At 43.6% G+C, this 18973-nt stretch overlaps 1 protein-coding gene and 1 long non-coding RNA gene across 4 annotated transcripts in view; one reads left to right on the top strand and one right to left on the bottom strand.

Moving 5' to 3' along the window:
* Nucleotides 1-1503: 1503 nt before the first annotated feature.
* Nucleotides 1504-17082, bottom strand: LOC138761864 (uncharacterized). 2 transcript variants are annotated; one of them, XR_011356550.1, is made up of 2 exons: nucleotides 16820-17082; nucleotides 1504-1801 (listed from the first exon to the last, which is right to left on the bottom strand). It is a non-coding gene; the product is annotated as an uncharacterized lncRNA (long non-coding RNA). The 2 variants fall into 2 exon arrangements; XR_011356549.1 differs by having other exon boundaries at nucleotides 16775-17082.
* The window catches only part of zswim2 (zinc finger, SWIM-type containing 2), a 39226-nt gene continuing 37212 nt past the window's right edge, over nucleotides 16960-18973 (top strand). For both annotated transcript variants that reach the window (XM_069934760.1, XM_069934761.1), the window contains exon 1: nucleotides 16960-17068. The gene's annotated coding sequence lies outside the window, so the exon portion shown is untranslated. The remainder of the gene's footprint in view (nucleotides 17069-18973) is intronic.

The following is an 18973-nucleotide window of genomic DNA, read 5'->3' on the forward strand; positions in this document are numbered from 1 at the left end:
GTTGGAAGTTCCAGATAGTTACTGATTCCACCTGCATTGATTTCATCCATCGTTATTGAATGAAGATCTACCGGGACCAATGCCTGAAGAGGGCGCACAAAATCAGTGAACGGTGCGGACTCGAAATGCCAACATGGCCTGTTTCCGCTCCGTAAATGGTTATATGGGTAGAGCATTGGCTGTTCGGCAGGAAACAGACAGTGGGAGTAAAGAGATCCTATTCTGGTTGTTACTAATGGTGCTCTGCAGGGGTCGGTGTTGGGCCACTTCTTTTTATGTTGTATGTTAATGGTTTGGCTTGCAGAATAAATAGCTTTGTGGCTAAGTTTGCAAATGATGGGTGGAAGAGCTGGCTGTGCATAGGACTGGAGAGCTGCAAAGATTTAGATAGATTAGGAGAATGGTAAAAAATGCAAATGAAATACAATGTTGGAAAATGTACAGCCATGTACTTTGGTAGAAAGAATAAAAGGGCAGACTATCATTTGGATTAGGAGAAAATTCAAAATTTAGAGTTGCAAAGGGACTTGGGAGTCCTCATGCAGGATACACTAAAGGTTAACCTCCAGGCTGAGTCAATGCTGAAGATGGCCAATGTAATGTTAGCATTTGTATCTAGAAGATTAGGATACAAGGGCAGGGATGTGATGTTAAGGCTTTTTAAAGCATTGGTGAGTCCTCACTTGGAGTATGGGGTACAGTTTGGGGCTCCTTGTTTAAGTAAGAATGTCCTGCCATTGGAGAAGATTCACAAGAATAATTCTTGGAATGAAGGGATTAACATATGAGTAATGTTTGATGGCTCTTGGACTGTATTCCTTAGAGTTCAGACGAATGAGGAAAGACTATAGAAACATTTCAAATATTGAAATGCTTAAAAGACAGAGTGGATGTGACAAAGTTGTTTCCCATGGCAGGCGAATTGAGGATAAGAAGGCACAACTTCAGGATTAAAGGATACCCTTTGAAAATTGAGATGCGGTGGAATTTCATTATCCAGATTGGTGAACCTCTGGAATTTTCTACCACGGGCAAATTGTTGGGTGTATTTAAAGAAAAACTGATACGTTTCTGAATAGTCAGGGTATCAAAGGTTATGGGGAGAAGGCAGGGGAGTGGGGCTGAGTGTAACAATGGATCAGCTCATGATGGAATGGCAGAGTGGACTCGACAGGCTGAATGACTATACTCTGCTCCTTCGTTTATGGTCTTATGGTATTATAGTCCTATGATTGGAAAAATGAGACAAACAAACAGTAAGGTCACAGAATCTCCACAGATTACAGAGGAGGAGCTTGGTGTCTTAAAGTGAATAAAGGTGGATAAATCCCCAGGGCCTTACAAGGTATTCCCTTAAACTTGAGGGAGGCTAGTGCAGAAATTGTAGGGACCCTGGCAGATCTATTGTCCTCCATAATGTTTGGGACAAAGACACTTTTTTCTTCCTTTATTTTCCCCTGTGTTCCATGGTTTTAAGTCTATAATCAAACAATTCACATGTAATTAAAGGGCAAGTTCCAGATTTTATTCAAGGATATTTGTATACATGTTGGTTTAAACATGTAAAAATTACAGAACTTTTCATACATAGTCCCCTCATTTTAGGGCACCATATTGTTTGGGACATTTGGCGTCACATGTGTTTGCAATTTCTCAGGTATGTTTAGTTGCTTCATTGGTGCAGGTATAGTAGAGGTAGCCTTGCTTCTAAGCGTTTTATCACCTTTGGAGTCTGAGGTTGCCATTTTTCAACATGAGGACCAGAGTTGTGCCAATGAAAGTAAAATAAGCCATTATGAGGCTGAAAAACAAGAATAAAACAGTAAGAGACTTTGACCAAACCTTAGAATTACCAATATCAACAGCTTAGAACATCATTAAGAAGAAACACTGGTGTTCTCAGCAATCGCAATGGGAGTAGTATTCCAAGGAAGACCTCTATTGTTGACGACAGAATTCTCATCATAATGAAGAAAAATCCCCAAACACATGTCTGACAGTTCTGAATCACTCTTCAGGAAGCAGGTGTGGATATGTCAAAGACTACTGTCTGCAGAAGATTTCATGAACAGAAATACAGAGGCTACAATGCAATCCTCTGCAGAGAGACAAACCAGAGGACATGGGTTAATGGATAAAGGGGGGAAGTTTAGGGGGATCATGAGGGCAAATATCTTGACACATGAGTGGTGGGAGTATGGAGTGAGTTGCAGCTGAAGAGGTGAATGTGGGCTCAATTTTAATATTTGCAAAAAATTTGGACATATACATGGATGGGAGGGGTATAGAGGAATATGGAATGGGTGCAGGTCAGTGAGATGAGGCAGAATGATAGGTCAGCACAGACTAGAGGAGCTGAAGGCCTGTTTTCTGTGCTGTAATTTTCTGTGGTTCTCAAATCATGTTTAACAAACTTGCAAAGTTGCCTCAGAAATTGATTGTAGTTTGTCATCACACAGGAAATTAACTGTACATTGAAATGAGACCTCAAATACACTGGGAAATCCGGCGCTCTTAATCAAAAATTACTTTGAGTCATTAGCTGACCGATAAATGTTCACATATTTATTCAATAAACCAACGTTACAGTTAAAAGAACTTGGCTGTTCTTTAAAAGAAATTTGACTGTTCATTCAAGCAGCCCTATTATTTAAGATTTAAATTCTCCTACTGTCTCAGCAAGAACACTAAACATTAAGTAGAGAGCTGACATACTGGCTCTTATTTATGAAAATTCAATATTCTTGGGAAACAGGCATCAGAATACAGGGCTGAAATGTCTGATGCCTCCTGTGCACCCCCTGTATGCCACTATAGGATTTCCTTTTAAGCAGAACTGACTTTCTTTCACCCATAAAAGCTACTGGGAGAACAGCTTCCTTCATTTGAGACAGAATTTTGAGTGTCACTCTAAAATCTTAATTTTTCTTACCTGACCTGCACTGGGGTGTAAAATCCCACAATCCAGTTGAAGATAATGCGGAATGAAGTAGTAGGAAAAGTTATATTTCCAAAGTGCCAACAAACCATTGGCAAATTGATGGTGTGCACCATTCTAGATGCTTGCTAAGTTTGCCTTAAGTTTTTTGACACAATACATGGTTGTATAGCAGCTTATCGGAGGCTTAATTGAACCAGCTCAGGAGGTTCTGAGTGACGTCATGACATCACATCGCGACAATGTCATTTAGAACTTGTGGGGTTTTAAAAAGCTGTGTGATTGTTTGAGTAAATGACTTTTACTGAACTGTGACTCGACTACGTCTGATAATTTTCTCGTTCTTAATTTCCCACCTTGACACGGTTGCTACATTGGTGACCTCGACGGGCCCAAACGAATTTTGGACCCAACATAGACAAAGCAGTCATTTCGCTCTAACTCCCTGTCTTTTGGACCACTCAACCTGAACTTTGGTTTGGACAGGCATTTCCACATTCACAAGATAGTACTTAGTGGTGTCCACTTCTTCTATCATGTGGTAAGCGCCCTCAACCAGGACATGGCTGGTTGAGTAATGGATTTCCTTCGGGACCCACTAGTTCTTGGCAACCACAAAGCCCTAAAAGGCCTTCTTCTCTGGATTTATGGTTTCTCACGATGTGAGTGAGCTGCACAGCTCGTCCATAATCGATGGCCTGGGGGGCCACGCCCCTTAGGAGTCGATAAATGACATGTTGGCACTGGCAGATGGTTGTAGGCCTTGCTTGCTCTTCGAGCAGTTGTTTTTAGAGAATATGCTAAAAGACATCCGCCTCATGTTAGCTAACGATGACTTTGATAACCCTTGAAAAGTGGCTGCCCATGCAGACAGTCTGTGGCACGTGAACAGCAAGGTGAAAGGCCCACAGAAATTAGTGCTGCATCACAGCCCAGGCTCCACGACTACGAGCAACGATGGCACACATTCCCCCAGACAAGCATGACTCCATGACAATGGCTACTGCGGCAGGCCACCGTGACAGCCTACTCTATGTCTGGGACAAACTCTCCCAGCGCAAATTTTTAGTTGACACGGGTGTGGAGGTTAGTGTTCTTCCTCCTTTAGACTTTGACACCCGTACCAGGAGTGCATAACTGAATAACAGTTTGATTCATATGTATGGCACACAGACTATACCCCTGAAATTCGGCAACAATAAGTTTACATGGAAGTTCATTCTTGCTTATGTGTCCTGACCGTTGCTGGGTACCAACTTCCTCAGAGCTCATTCACTGATGGTGGACTTAAAAGGGTGCCTGGTGAACAGCACATCCTCACCCAAGTACTTCCTCTAAATACCTGAGCACGACGCCTGCCGCCCGACAAGTTGCAGCTTGCAAAACTGGAATTCCACAAAATGGAGGAACTTGGAATAATTTACAGGTCTGATAGCCCATGGGCTTCCCCACTACGTATGGTACCCAAAGCCATGGGAGGCTGGAGACCTTGCAGGGATTACAAGCATTTCAATGATGCTACCACTGCAGACCACTACCCTAAGCCCCATGTACAGGACTTTACAGCTAATCTTCATGAAACCAGGATATTTTCTAAATTGATGGTGCGTGGGTACCACCAAATACCTGTAAACCCGGATGATGTGCCATCATAACACCATTTGGCCTCTTCAAATATTTGAGAATACCTTTGGGCTCAAAAATGCTACACAAACATTCCAGTGACTGATGGATGCAGTGGGGAGTTGCATGGACATCCTTTTCATATTCTTAAACGACATACTCGTTGCCAACCATTCCCACAAAGAGCACCTGCAGAATCTGCGTTTACTCTGCTGCCACCCACAGAAGTTTGGGCTAACTGTGAACCCTGCCAAATACAAGTTCAGACAGTCCTCTATCGAGATGTTGGGACATCAAAATAGTAGCTGGGGTGTCGTTCCATTGCCTAGCAAGGTGGAAGCCATCCTCAAATTCTCAAGGCCCGATACCATCAAAGGACTCCAGGAATTTGTGGGGATGGTCAATTTCTATTATTGCTTTATACCATCTGCAGCTTATATTATGAAATCCCTCTTTGACCTCATGTCCAGCAGACCAAAAACACCCTAGCTAAAGCAACATTGCTGGTCCATCCACAAATGAATGCACTAACCGCCTTGACGATAGATGTGTTCGAAGCGGCAGTAGGTGGAGTCTTGGAACAGTACACCAACGGAGCCTCTAGCATTTTTTAGGAGAAGCCTCCACCCTCCGGAAATGAAATACAGCACATTCAATAGGGAGCTGCTGGCGCTGTACCAGGTGGTCAGACATTTCCACTATTTTTTGGAAGGTAGGGACTTCATGGTTTTTACTGACCACAAACCGCTAATGTTCACCTTCGTGAAAGCATCAGATCCATGGTCAGCCTGTCAGCAAAACCACATATCTTACATATCCAAGTCTTCAATCAGGATTAAACATATCTCCAGTAAGATTAATGTGGTGGTTAATGCCATGTCCTGCTCCTCCGTTCAAGAAGTACGTGCCCTTTCTCCAGGTGTAGACTACATGGTGCTCATAAAAGCTCAGTACCAGGACAACGAACACCCGCTTATAGAACTGCTGTTATGAACCTGCAACTCAAGGATCCCACCTTTGAGCCACAAGGTACCACACTCCTGTGCGACATTTCCACAGGTCAGCCTTGCCCTATCGTCCCTGCTGCGCGGAGTTGCTGCATTTTTGATGCCATTCGCGGACTGTCCCACCCCTCCATTCGAGTGATGGTCCACCTGGTAGCCAAGTTTGTTTGGCATGGACTCAAAAAGGAGGTCACGTACTGGGAAAAGACATGCATGGACTGCCAATCTGAAAAAGTGCAAAGGCACGTGAAGGCACCGCTTCAGCCTTTCCTGCCACTGCAGCGCAGATTCAACTACGTGCATGTCGACATTGTCAGCCCGCTTCTGGTGTCACGAGGGTCTAGGTACTTGTTAACAGTTATCGACAGATTCACTAGGTGACCGCAGGTGGTTCCTACGATGGACTCATTGACTGATTCATGAGCTAGAACTTTTATTTCTGCCTGGGTATCTCAGTTCAGCCTACCCACACACATCACCTCCGACAGAGGCCCACAGTTTACTTTAGTCTGGGATATTTTGTTGTGACTGCCAGGAATGCAGCTCCATCGCATGACAGCCTACCACCCACAGTTGAATAGCCTGGTGGAGTGGTTTCATAGGCACATGAAGACTGCACTGATGGCCCCCCTCCAGGGAACTCATTGGGCAGACAATCTTCCCTGGATCATCCTGGAATAAGAACAGCATCCAAGGAGGATCTCATCTCCTCATAGGCAGAGTTAGTTTATGGAGCCCCAGTCATTGTACCTGGGAGTTCATGCCCACAGCTCGTGCGTGCCACCGACTGAAGTCTTAGGCGGACTGCGGGAGCAGCTTGGAAAATTGGCCCCAGTTTCCACGTCACAGCATGCAACGATGACACCCTTCAACTCAAGGAACTCTGGGACTGTGAGTTTGTGTTTGTGTGTAGAGGTTCACAAGGGCCACCCTTACAGAGGCCATATGAGGGTCCCTTCAGAATGCTAGGAAACAATCATACAACTTATGTACTGGACAGTGAGGGGCACCCAGAGACATTTACGATTGACTGACTAACTAAAGCCCATACATCTTGACCTTGATCAGCCCTTGCCATGATCCCTGACGTGAAGGCGCAGACAAATGCCCAAGAACAGTGGACAGTAATGGCACCAGAGATTTAACCTCTTATTGCCGGTTCAGGGTGGGGAGGGGCACTGGAGGCTTAATCAAACTGGCTTGAGAGGTTCTGAGTGACATCACAATGCGATGATGTCATTTGGAATACGCGATGTTTTAAAAAGCTGCGTGACTACTTGAGTAAATGACTTTTACTGAACTTCAACTTGACTACATCTGATTATTTTCTTGTTCTTCATTTTGCACTGTGATACAGTTGGTACAGTTGACTGATTTCGATCTCAAATTTGAGTTTTTTTCCTCCTATGGTACTTCCATTGGAAATTCCTGGATCTCTAAGATCCTGAATCTTTGACATACAACAGGGCACAAATTTAGAAAAAAAATTCAATTGAACCTCATCAAAAACTTCATAATCTCCTTAATTCATTTTTGGAGTATCAGAGTTGGTACTTTTATTGTTCATCTTTAGTGACCAATAAAAAGGTGGGACTGAGTCCCTTTATTGAATTTGTACTGAAGATACATCCATAATGCTACAATGTAGACAATCCATTCTTTCAATCCACTGACAATGAAGAAATGGCAAAATTATGGTAATGACCTGAAGGGGGTGTGGTGGGCCATGCAATTCTCATGTACTTGCTGCCTACGTCTAACTTTGTAGCAGTCATAGGTTTGGAGATGCTGTTGAAGTAACCCAATAACATGCAAAATGTTTTGTACATGATACTCACATTAAGACAGAAGCAAAATGAATGCTTAGGATACATGTGGTGTCAGGCAAGTAGGGTGCTTTGTCATTCATTTTCTTGAATATTGTTACAGCTGTATTCTTCAAGGCAAGTGGACAGTGTTTTGGCATTCATGACACCAGTCATTTAAATCAGTCATTTAAATAAGCCTTCTCAACAGAGGGGCGTACAGCCCCTTTGGGGGCCACAGTACATTTATGGGAGACCAAGAACTAAAATCATATTTTTTTAGGTTTTTTATGTAGTCGGTAGGAGAGAAGTATGGAAGAAAGTAACTAAACCTGACTGCTTCACAGGGAAGTGGAAGGGGGGGGGGGGGGAAGCACCTCATAAACTTTGAGCAGTCCTAAGGGGACCAGCGCCAAAAAGAATTTGAGAATGGCTGATGTCAATGACCCAAAGACTTTAGGGTGGAGAATTAAATTGGTGATTTTAATTAAATTAATAGGAATTAATTAAAATTAAATTAAATTAATAGGGATCTCAGATATAGATGTTCTACAAAATAGTCACCAATATGTGTTTGGTTTCTGCAGTGTTACAATAACCATATTGTGATCACTGAATGCAAAAACTGGATTGGAAGAACTGAATCTCTGATTAACGGATGCACTACTCTCACATTCTTCTTTCTTGGACCAAACAATAAAGTTCCTCTGGTCCTCACCTTCCACCCTAGTAGCACTGCATTCAATAAGATTCCAGCACCAGCCACATCTTCCCTTCCTTGCCCTTACTGCATTTTAAAGTAACCATTTCTTTTGCAATTGCCTGGCCTGTTCTTCCATCTCCACCTACTCCCCTTCTTCCAACCCTTTCTCATGAAGACAGTGTGGATGCAATACTTGTCCTTTTACTTCTTTCCTTCTAGCCATCCAGGAACCCAGAGTCCCACTAATACGATAAATGTCAATAGGGTTTTCTAGCTGCTACTACTTTACACAACAGCACCACCAACTGGTAACACAATATAAATTTTTATCCAAATAAATACATCAGAGATGTATTCAAGATCTCAAACCAAAAAAAGTGGTTGAACTAAATGGTTCTGCAATTATAATTATACTGCATAAACAAAACAGAGTTTAAAATTCTTTTAAATCATTCAAAGTTATTTTATCCTTACCAATGATCATGATCTATTACACTGGACAACATTTTTTTTTACAAAGGTTTGCTTCCTGAAAAAAATTGGCGATTAAAATAGATGACATCACACTGAACACAAAGATCATTTCAGATTTGCTGGATCACATAAGAAGATGGAGAAATATTAAATTAACTTTTATTGTATTTGCATGTTCAATCACATAATGATGCTGACACAGTTAGCCTTAGTTCAACTGACCTAAAATGTTTTACCGCTGATTTTCGTTTGTTCTTATGATGCCTCTCATGTCAGTATCCAACAATAGTCAGCCAGTATTGATGGATTCCAGTTGCCCTGATACCACTTTTCCATGGTTTGCAGTGTCCTGGTGAAACCATTCACCGTGTTCACCACTGACTGCACCAAGATCAGAAGGGAAGAAATCCAAGTGCAAAAACAGAAAATTAATTTTCAATGACATGCTGCACTTTATGGTTTTGTCTGCTTGAAGTAGACTTAAAATATGACAGGAGATCACAAAAGTAGGTTAGAGCTATAAAAATAGTACACAATAGGAAAGTTTTAAGGCGATTTCTATGATCAGCACCCCAAAATCCATAAAGTACACTCAAAGGTGTCCAGGAAGCAAAATCTTCATTGTCCAGTGTTATTTCTGATAGCTACTTTTTTTATTCAATCACAGTCTGGAATTTATTGCTCATCCCTTATTACTCCTGAATAAAGGAGGAAGTTAAGAATCAACTATATCATGGACATGGAATCGCATTTAGGGCAGATCAGATTTCTTTCCAAGAAGGACATTAGTTAATTAGACAGACTTAAAAAGCAATTTTGTTCATTCATTATATGGTCTTGCTTATTTTAGTATTTACATATTTTCTATAAAAACTTATTTTTAAACTTTGTGGTTAATTTGAACATGCCCTTAGTTCAATGATTTGGACACTATAATTTCATTTTCAAATGAGGTAACATTGCACTTTGACATTGTATCAAAAGTTCTTTCTCTAAAATACTTCTTGCCTTGGAGTATGGTTAATTTTAAAATAATGTTTCAGCAGTTACAAGTTTAAAATTTAACATTTATGCAAACAATTGAAAACACAGCAATGGCAAAAAAAAAAGATGTTTACAATTGTTCAGTTTCACAGCTATCAACAATCACTTTAAAATTATCTGCAGTGTGCACCCATACTGAAATATAAATTCAAAGTCCTAAGAAGCAAACTCATTCTCAAAAAGTAGGAATTGGCTGCAATTCTTTTAACAGATAAAATAAAAACTCCAAAAGCAGCAAAATCCCGTTTTCAATGAGAATGTTGGTTCATGGAGAGTATTGTTCCTTTCCCAGGTTTTGTGATAATTCAGAAGGAATTAATTTTTTATAATAAATCAACTTGAATACAGGGGACCAAGGCGACACTGTGTCCTGCAGCGATAAGCGAGTTATAACAAATATATACAATAATTTTTAAAATATCAAAAATAGTTCAACTGACACAGAGTCTAAGGAAGTAAGAAAAACAAGCAGTGAGGTCACGGAGCATACACAAATTAAAGAGGAGGAGGTGCTTAAAGCAAATACGACCAGATAAAACCACAGGGCCTGACAAGATATTCCCTTGGATTTTGAGGGAGACTAGCATAGAAATTGCTGTAGAAATCTCTGTCAGAGATATTCAAAATGTCCTTAGCCACAGGTATAGAACCGTATTATTGAAGGGTAGCTCATACTGTTCTGTTGTTTAAAAAGTCTCCAAAAGTAATCCTGGAAATTAAAGACCAGTGAGCCTGATGTCAGTAGTAGATAAGTTATTGGAAGGTGTTCTTAGGGATCAGATACACAAATATTTGGATAGCTATGGACTGATTAGGGATAGTCAATTTGCCTTTGTGCATGGCAAGTCATGCTTAACCAATCTTATAGTTTTTTGAGAAGGTAACCAGGAAAGTTGATGAAGGAAAGGTTGTGGATGTTGTCCACATGGACTTTAATAAGGTCTTTATTAAGATCCCACATGGGAGGTTAGTCAGAGGTTAGTAGGGAGGTAGTAAACTTGATTCAACATTGGCTACTTGGGAGGAGCCAAAGTAGTCATGGATGATTGATTCTCAGACTGGAGGCCTGTGACTAGTGGGGTGCCTCAGAGATCACTGCTGGGACCATTGTTGTTTGTTATCTGTATCAATGATCTAGATGATAATGTGATAAAAATGGATCAGCAAATTTGCATAAGCACAAAGATTGGCAATGTAGTGGACAGCAAGGAAGGCTTTGAAAGCTTGCAGAAGGATCTGGAGCAGCTGGGAAAATTAGCTAAAAAAATGAATTTAATGCAGACATGTGCAAGGGGTTGCAGTTTAGAAGGACAAACCAAGGTAGAACATACACAGGAAATGTAGGGCACTGTGAAGTGTGGTAGAACAGAGGGAATACAGATATATAATTCCCTGAAAGTGGAGTCAAGGGTAGATAGAGTTGTAAAGAGAGCTTTTGGCATATTGGCCTTCATAAATCAAAGTAATGAGCACAGGAGTTGGGTTGTTCTAGCAAAGTGGTATAAGACATTGCTGAGGCCAGATTTGGAGTTATGTGCAATTTTGGTAACCTAACTAAAAGAAAGATATTAATAAGATTGAAAGCGTGCAGAGAAGATTTACCAGGATGTTGCCTGGAACTCAGGAAGTAAGTGACAGGGAAAGGTTAAACAGGTTAAAACTTTATTCCCTGGAGTGAAGAAGAATGAGGGGAGATTTGATAGAGGTATTTAAAATTATGAGTGTTCTAAAGAAAGTAAATGTAGATAGGCTTTTTTCACTGAGGGTTGGTGCAGCTCTATCAATTAGACCCAACAGACCAGAAGTTGAAATTAATAGGCTTTAATCGCTATAAACTTGCAGTCATAGCTTATATGCTGTTGGCCTGATTCCAAGGCAATACTGAGGGAGGGTATTGGACAATACCGCCTTTCTTAGAAATCCTGAAGGGGATGGAGTTACAGTATCAGGGACGGGCCAACCAGTACAATACCTGTTATACAGTGTTCCACCACATTCACCCCTTCTTTTGAAACAAAGTCCGGTGGGGTGAATTGTCAGAGTCCATTTACAGGTTGTCTGTCCACTGGTTTCATCTGTCAAATGAGCATTACAGTGCCGGCTGTGGTGTTGCCATAGGCTCCTGGGCAGTGCTCTGTGAGATGGGCAGTGATTTGGATGACTGAACAAAATCATTTGAGGCTGGATTGAAGTGGGGGGAAGGGGTGTGGGTTGGGGTTGGGGAGGTGCAATTGGTGCCAATGGCGGGGTTGGATCCTCAACCGTGTCTCTGGTAGTCATGCAGAAGGGGGAGGTGATGGTCGATCGACCGTGGTCAGTTCAGCGAGCTCCCCAGTGGCGGAGACTCCTGCACATGCCAGGTCCCAGATGGAGACAGTGACTCTCTGCCCATCCTGAAACTGCATGTTGGCATACTGAGGGTTCGCATGGAGGAGGATGACCTTCTCGACCAAGGGTATTGTGAATTCAGGTGTGACTCAGGAATAACACAGGCCCTGGGGTCGTCAGCCAGATTGGTAGCGTTGATCGGGACGCTGACCTCTTGGGGAAAGAGAATAACTTTTAATGCGGTGCCATGGAGCACCTTTGGTAGTACATCTTGCCACTGGAAGAATGGCAGTCCTTTTGACTTGAGGATCAGGAAGACTACCCTCCAAATGATGCCGTTCTCCCACCTGGCCATTCCCTCAGGTGTTATAACTGATGGTCTTGTTTGTGGCCAGCAGGTATTGGCACAACTCGTCACTTGTTCACGAGGACCCTCAGTCATTGTGGATGTAACTCGGGTATCGGAATAGTGTGAAGCAGTTATGCAGGGACAATGATAGTGGCCATAGTCATATCTGGGCAGGGGATGGCATACACAAATCATGAGTATTCGTCAACAATGTTGAGAAAATACACATTCCGGTTCATGTAGGGGAGGGAGACCTTCAAGTCCTTATTAGACATTTGAAGGAGCAGGTGGCCTTGATCAGGTGAGCTTTCTCCAGCCAGTAGAGGTGTGGCTTGCACTTCGTGCAGACTGGGCAGCTGAAGGTCAGCTCCCTGATATCCTCAACTGAGTATGGGAGATTGGAGTCTCTCTCAAAGTGTTAGAGCCCGGTGACCCTGGGGTGGTAGAGGCTGTTGTGCAGGGTTTGGAGGCCATCTGATCTGCTTGTGAGTTGGTGCAGGTACCCCAGAACAGGGCATCGGGAGGCTCATTGAGCTTCCTGGGCTAGTACAAGATCTTGTGGTTGTAGGTAGATAGTTCAATTCTCCACCTCAGGATCTTAACATTCTTAATTTTTCCACTCTACTTGTTGTTAAAAATAAATGCGACTGGATGTTGGTCAGTCAGGAGGGTGAACGATTTGCCAGCTAGATAATACTTCCAGTGGTACATAGCTTCCATGATGGCCTGGGGCCCTTTCTCAATGGCTGAGTGCCGGAGTTCGGGGCCCTGGAGTCCATCATATTCCATCAGAACACTTTTAAGTTAGCACTGAAAGTCACAGTTGTGACATCACAAGAAATTTAAAATTCTTGTACTTGGTGCCACCCATGGTTAGCATTATTGTGCAGCTCCCTCAGATTTCAGTCGAATGGGACTGGAGACCAATGAGAATTTACACTGGACTGAGGTCATTGTGAGGGAGCAGTGCTGTATAGTGCTGGGTATGATAAAGCTTTCGGTGCTTCCTGTGCCACACAAGCAGTTTTCAATGCAGCCGTTTACCTCAATGTCCATGGTGGACTTTGCTAATTGATGTGGGCTGCTCTGGTCCAGAACGATGGATGCCAGTGTCAGTTCATTGTCTGACTCACTGATACTGTATGTGTGCGCTTTGGCAGGACAGTTCTTCTACAGGTGCTTTATCTGGCCGCAGAAATGGCACTTTAGGTGCTCAACGATAGCGGGTGCTGTTTGGGACCCCATGATCCAAGATGACGGTGCCCAAGCTCCCCATGTGATGGCCACACTGCCAATGGAGTAAGCTTCTGCATTCTGTTGAACCATTTCTAGTGCCTTGGCGAATTCAACCATGTCCTGCAGGGTCCAAGAGCTTTTGTCTGATATGATCAGACTTGAGATCATCCACATAGGCATCCCTAATCAGCTTCTCCTGATAGACGGCTCCTGTAATGTCGGTGCAGCCACAAGCTCTTGAATGTATTCAGATTACCAGGTGCTTGGTGACGGCTGCCCAGGAGGTATCTGGCATCTATTACATTCTTCGGGGCCAGATACTGCTTTTGCAGGAGCCCCATAGCAGCTGAGATAACTGCACCATTTCATCAGATGCAAGGATCGACAATGAGATAGACAACAGACTCGCCAAGGCAAATAGCGCCTTTGGAAGACTACACAAAAGAGTCTGGAAAAACAACCAACTGAAAAACCTCACAAAGATAAGCGTATACAGAGCCGTTGTCATACCCACACTCCTGTTCGGCTCCGAATCATGGGTCCTCTACCGGCACCACCTACGGCTCCTAGAACGCTTCCACCAGCGTTGTCTCCGCTCCATCCTCAACATCCATTGGAGCGCTTACACCCCTAACGTCGAAGTACTCGAGATGGCAGAGGTCGACAGCATCGAGTCCACGCTGCTGAAGATCCAGCTGCGCTGGATGGGTCACGTCTCCAGAATGGAGGACCATCGCCTTCCCAAGATCGTGTTATATGGCGAGCTCTCCACTGGCCACCGTGACAGAGGTGCACCAAAGAAAAGGTACAAGGACTGCCTAAAGAAATCTCTTGGTGCCTGCCACATTGACCACCGCCAGTGGGCTGATAACGCCTCAAACCGTGCATCTTGGCGCCTCACAGTTTGGCGGGCAGCAACCTCCTTTGAAGAAGACCGCAGAGCCCACCTCACTGACAAAAGGCAAAGGAGGAAAAACCCAACACCCAACCCCAACCAACCAATTTTCCCTTGCAACCGCTGCAATCGTGTCTGCCTGTCCCGCATCGGACTTGTCAGCCACAAACGAGCCTGCAGCTGACGTGGACTTTTTACCCCCTCCATAAATCTTCGTCCGCGAAGCCAAGCCAAAGAAAAAAAAGATAGCAGCTGAGTAAGTCTCAGTCTCTAATCATTTGGAAAAGGTGGTGGCCGACCTGTGCAAACAGCAGGTCTCTCTTATTGACTTCTTCCTGAATGTCGTGTCACCTCATAAAAGTGTTCAGGCAGTGAAGCTACTGATCAAATTTTACAGAGGCCTCTGGATCCTTGGGTTCAATGTCCAACTTCTCCACTCAAATTGTCTTGCCTGTGGCACATAGGTATAGGGATTAAATTGTAGTGCTATCCATTAGACTCGATAGACTAGAAGTCGAGATTAATAGGATTTAATCACTATAAACTTACAGGCATATTTTACATGCTGTTGGCACGATTCCAAGGCAGTACTGAGGGAGGAGATTGGGCAATATCACCTTTCTTAGAAATCCTGGAGGGGGAGAGGTTATAGCAGACCAACCAGTACAATGCTTATAATAGTGTTCGACCACAGTAGGTGAGATACAAACCAGAGGACATGGGTTAAGGGGAAAAGTTCAAGGGGAACATAGGGGGAACCTTCACACAGAGAGCGGTGGGAGTGTGGAATGAGTTGCCAGCTGAAGTGGTGAATAGGGGCTCAATTTTAATTTTTAAGAAGAATTTGGACAGGTACATGGATTGGATTGGTATGAAGGGCTATGGTTGGGGTGCAGGTCAATGGGAATAGGGAGAATAATAGTTCAGCATGGACTAGAGGGGCCAAAGGGCCTATTTCTGTGCTGTATTGTTCTATGGTTCTAAATTCTAGCTGCAGGGGGTGATATTCATAAAGTTTTAGATCATGGAGTTGGGCTTTTCTTGCCTCCAGAAACTGATATGTTTGTAATAGATCACTATTAAAGATGGCATTAGCAAATTTATTGGTTGTTCCTAAAATGCTCCCATGCTCATAGCACATGCAACAACTGAGCAATGTTTAACTAAGGCAGAATTGAAGGATGGTTGATGATTTTAATTATTTTTTTCCATGGAAAAGCTCATGAAAGATGATAAAGATTAATATTATGAGCCATCTTAACTACGATTTGATTTGCAAATTGAGATGAATTGTTTGTGAATCTGTCAGGAAAGAAAACAGTAATTCATACAAGTGAGCCATTAAAAATCAAACTTCATAGTTCGTTTTCCAAATCCTTTTAATCCAAGATGTACAATTCATATTCATTTCCAGCTACTAACTGGAACTGGGTTTGAAGAAGTTAAGTAACTTCTGGTTCTATGAGAAACAACAAACTTACGATGTCATCACACAAAATTAGAAGAATGAAAATCAAAAGTTGCTAATTATTACACTAGTTATGAAATCACATATTGGATATGGACGAACATCATATGCGATGGTGGATCCTTTAATTTCCCCCGAGTTTTCAATCTATAAACTTGGGGAAACAGAGGGTACAAGTGCACAGCATTTCAAAAAAAACATATCGATCACAATTATTGTTAAGAAGGAAAACAAAAATTGCTGCAAAAACCAACCAGCGACCAAGATGAAATAAAGTGAATGATCATCATAGCATTTATTGCAGTTGGACCTGTGTCTCAGCTCTCCTGGATCCACACCAGCGGCAGCGCTGGCATTACAACAGTTTCTTGACCCTCACTTGTTACACTAATCCAACTCCACAAAAAAAAGGATACTGGCTTAATCACTTTTTTTTTGAACAAAGATACCTGTGAATATTGGCTTTCTTTTTTTTTCTGTGCATTGTGTCTTTTTAATTCAATTAAATATTTAGTGTGCAGTTCTTTTCTTTACAAGGTGCCGGTTCAGCTTCAGCAAGTGTAAGTGTACATTGCACACTGCACATGATCATTTCAAAATGACGATATTACTTCCATCATCGAGACCACCCACCAACCGGCCTTTTGCAGATTTACACCTTCCTTCATCGTGCACATTCTTTGCTCCTTCTCAGACTTTCCCTCCAGGTTTCCTGCACTTGTTTCATCTCCCCCCCTAAACCCCCACCCATATTGCTGATGAGCGGACACGGAACCGAAACGTTCCCTCTGACCTGCTATGTCTGCACCGCTTCATCCCTCCTGCCTTGGGCTTTTCCCTCTTTGCTTTAAAACTTTGCTCGAAGTTTTCTGGATTTCTGATGAAAGATTGAGGCTTGAAATGTTACCTCTGCACAAGGACCCGTGTTTGTTCATCGGTTCCGAAGTTTTACCTCACTCCGGGTCGCACCCGGACTTATTGAGCGTTAAATCTCCGGTCGCAGCGCCCGAACAAGCGTGACCCCGGCCTCACAGGTGCCCACCACCTGGAAACGGACCGCGCTGACCTCCCCCTGACCCGGAAGCTGCTCTCGGCGACGCGTCTCCCTGGCAACGCGGTGGCGCCGCTGTTTTCAGTGGCAATGATGTGAAATCAGCGCGTCTCCCGCCGCTTCCTCTCCCGGCCGGAGCATGATCGCGAGGTAAGCTGCCGCTCCTCGGGGCCCAGAGGAAGCCCGGGAACCGAGCCCCAGAGCAACAGGGTCGGGGTGGTTGGGGGGGGGGGTGGTTGGGGGGGGGGGGTGGTTGGGGGGGGGGGTGGTTGGGGGGGGGGGGGTGGTTGGGGGGGGGGGGTGGTTGGGGGGGGGGGTGGTTGGGGGGGGGGTGGTTGGGGGGGGGGTGGTTGGGGGGGGGGGGTGGTTGGGGGGGGGGTGGTTGGGGGGGGGGGGTGGTTGGGGGAGGGGGTGGTTGGGGGGGGGTGGTTGGGGGGGGGGTGGTTGGGGGGGGGGAGCAACACCGGTGGAAGGGAGAAGGTGAGAAAGGGTGGCAGCCAGTCAGGGGAAGGGAGAGGGGAGTGGATGGGCAAAGGGAAGAGTCCAGGATAAAGGAGGGAATCCAGGACAAAGAGATAGAAAGGAGAGGAAAGGATTAGAGCAGAGGGGAATCCAGCATAGAAGGAAAGTTGGAGAATAGATGGAAAGGAGGGATTGAGGGATAGAATGCCCAATGTAAGCATCCCAGAGCGATTCACAATCATTGAATTATTTTGTCGGGATAGCAGATTCACAGCAAGCCCCCCAGAAGCAGCAATGAAATACATTGGTTCATTTGTTACTGTGGATGGGACAAGTCTTCCACCAAGTCTTGTATCCACCTGAAAGAAGCTGACATGCCACCCTTACAGTTGCCATGGACTGTCCATTGTATTTCAGTGGCAACAATTTCCTGAGGGTTATTTGTATACCCTTTGCAAGGTTATGAGATCGGAGTATTTGAATTCTTCGCAATCACAAACAGCAAGTTATGTTAGGACATTGAATTACATCCAAATAACACACGGGGAATGAATTAAAAGATGAAATCAGGAGAGGATGAAATGATGGGTTTAAAACAAAACAAACTCGATGAAAATATGATAAAAATTAGTGAATGAAATTCCAAATGTACACAATATCATGAAGTTTGTTAGATCTTTTGAATTCACCCAAACATTTTTGGTTCATTTAGTTGGTCTTTAATGAGTAAGTGCCACTACTTCATATGTTTCAATGCCAATTCTTTTCGTGCTGAGGAATCACATAGCACATAAACCATGTTTATGTATGCTAGACATTGTTTGATTTACTCCTAGTACTGATGAATACAGTGAGTACTAGTGGGTACTAGTTATTATCTCATGTTAACATAACAATTACAGCACGGAAACAGGCCATTAGGCCCTTCTAGACCGCACCGAACCAAACACCCCTTTCTAGTCCCACCTCCCTGCACAATGCCCATAACCCTCCATCTTCTTCTCATCCATCTACCTGTCCAACCTTTTCTTAAATAATACAATTGACTCCGTTGCCACTATTTCTCCCGGAAGCTCATTCCACACGGCTACCACTCTCTGAGTAAAGAAGTTCCCCCTCATGTTACCTCTAAACCTCTGCCCCTTAATTCTTAACTCATGTCCTCTTGTTTTAATCTTTCCTCCTCTTAACGGAAATAGTCTATCCACATCCACTCTGTCTATCCCTTTCATAATCTTAAATACTTCTATCAAATCCCCTCTCAACCTTCTACGCTCCAAAGAATAAAGACCTAATCTGTCCAATCTCTCCCTATACTCTAGATGCTTAAACCCAGGTAACATTCTGGTAAACCTTCTCTGCACTCTCTCCACTCTGTTTATATCCTTCCTATAATTAGGCGACCAGAACTGCATTTTTTTTTATATAACAAGGCAACTATGTCAAGCAAACTGTTTACTTTGTAGTCATGGGAGAGGGAGCTTCTTACATGATGTACCCTCCCTGGCAAAGCCTGTTTTTTTCACCACCGCCCTTCATGCAGCTTGCACATGTGCAGAGCGCTGTTTCGAGTACGGTGGCTGCCATGCAATT

This window comes from Narcine bancroftii, chromosome 4 (genome assembly GCF_036971445.1).
Source record: "Narcine bancroftii isolate sNarBan1 chromosome 4, sNarBan1.hap1, whole genome shotgun sequence".
Taxonomy (NCBI): domain Eukaryota; kingdom Metazoa; phylum Chordata; class Chondrichthyes; order Torpediniformes; family Narcinidae; genus Narcine; species Narcine bancroftii.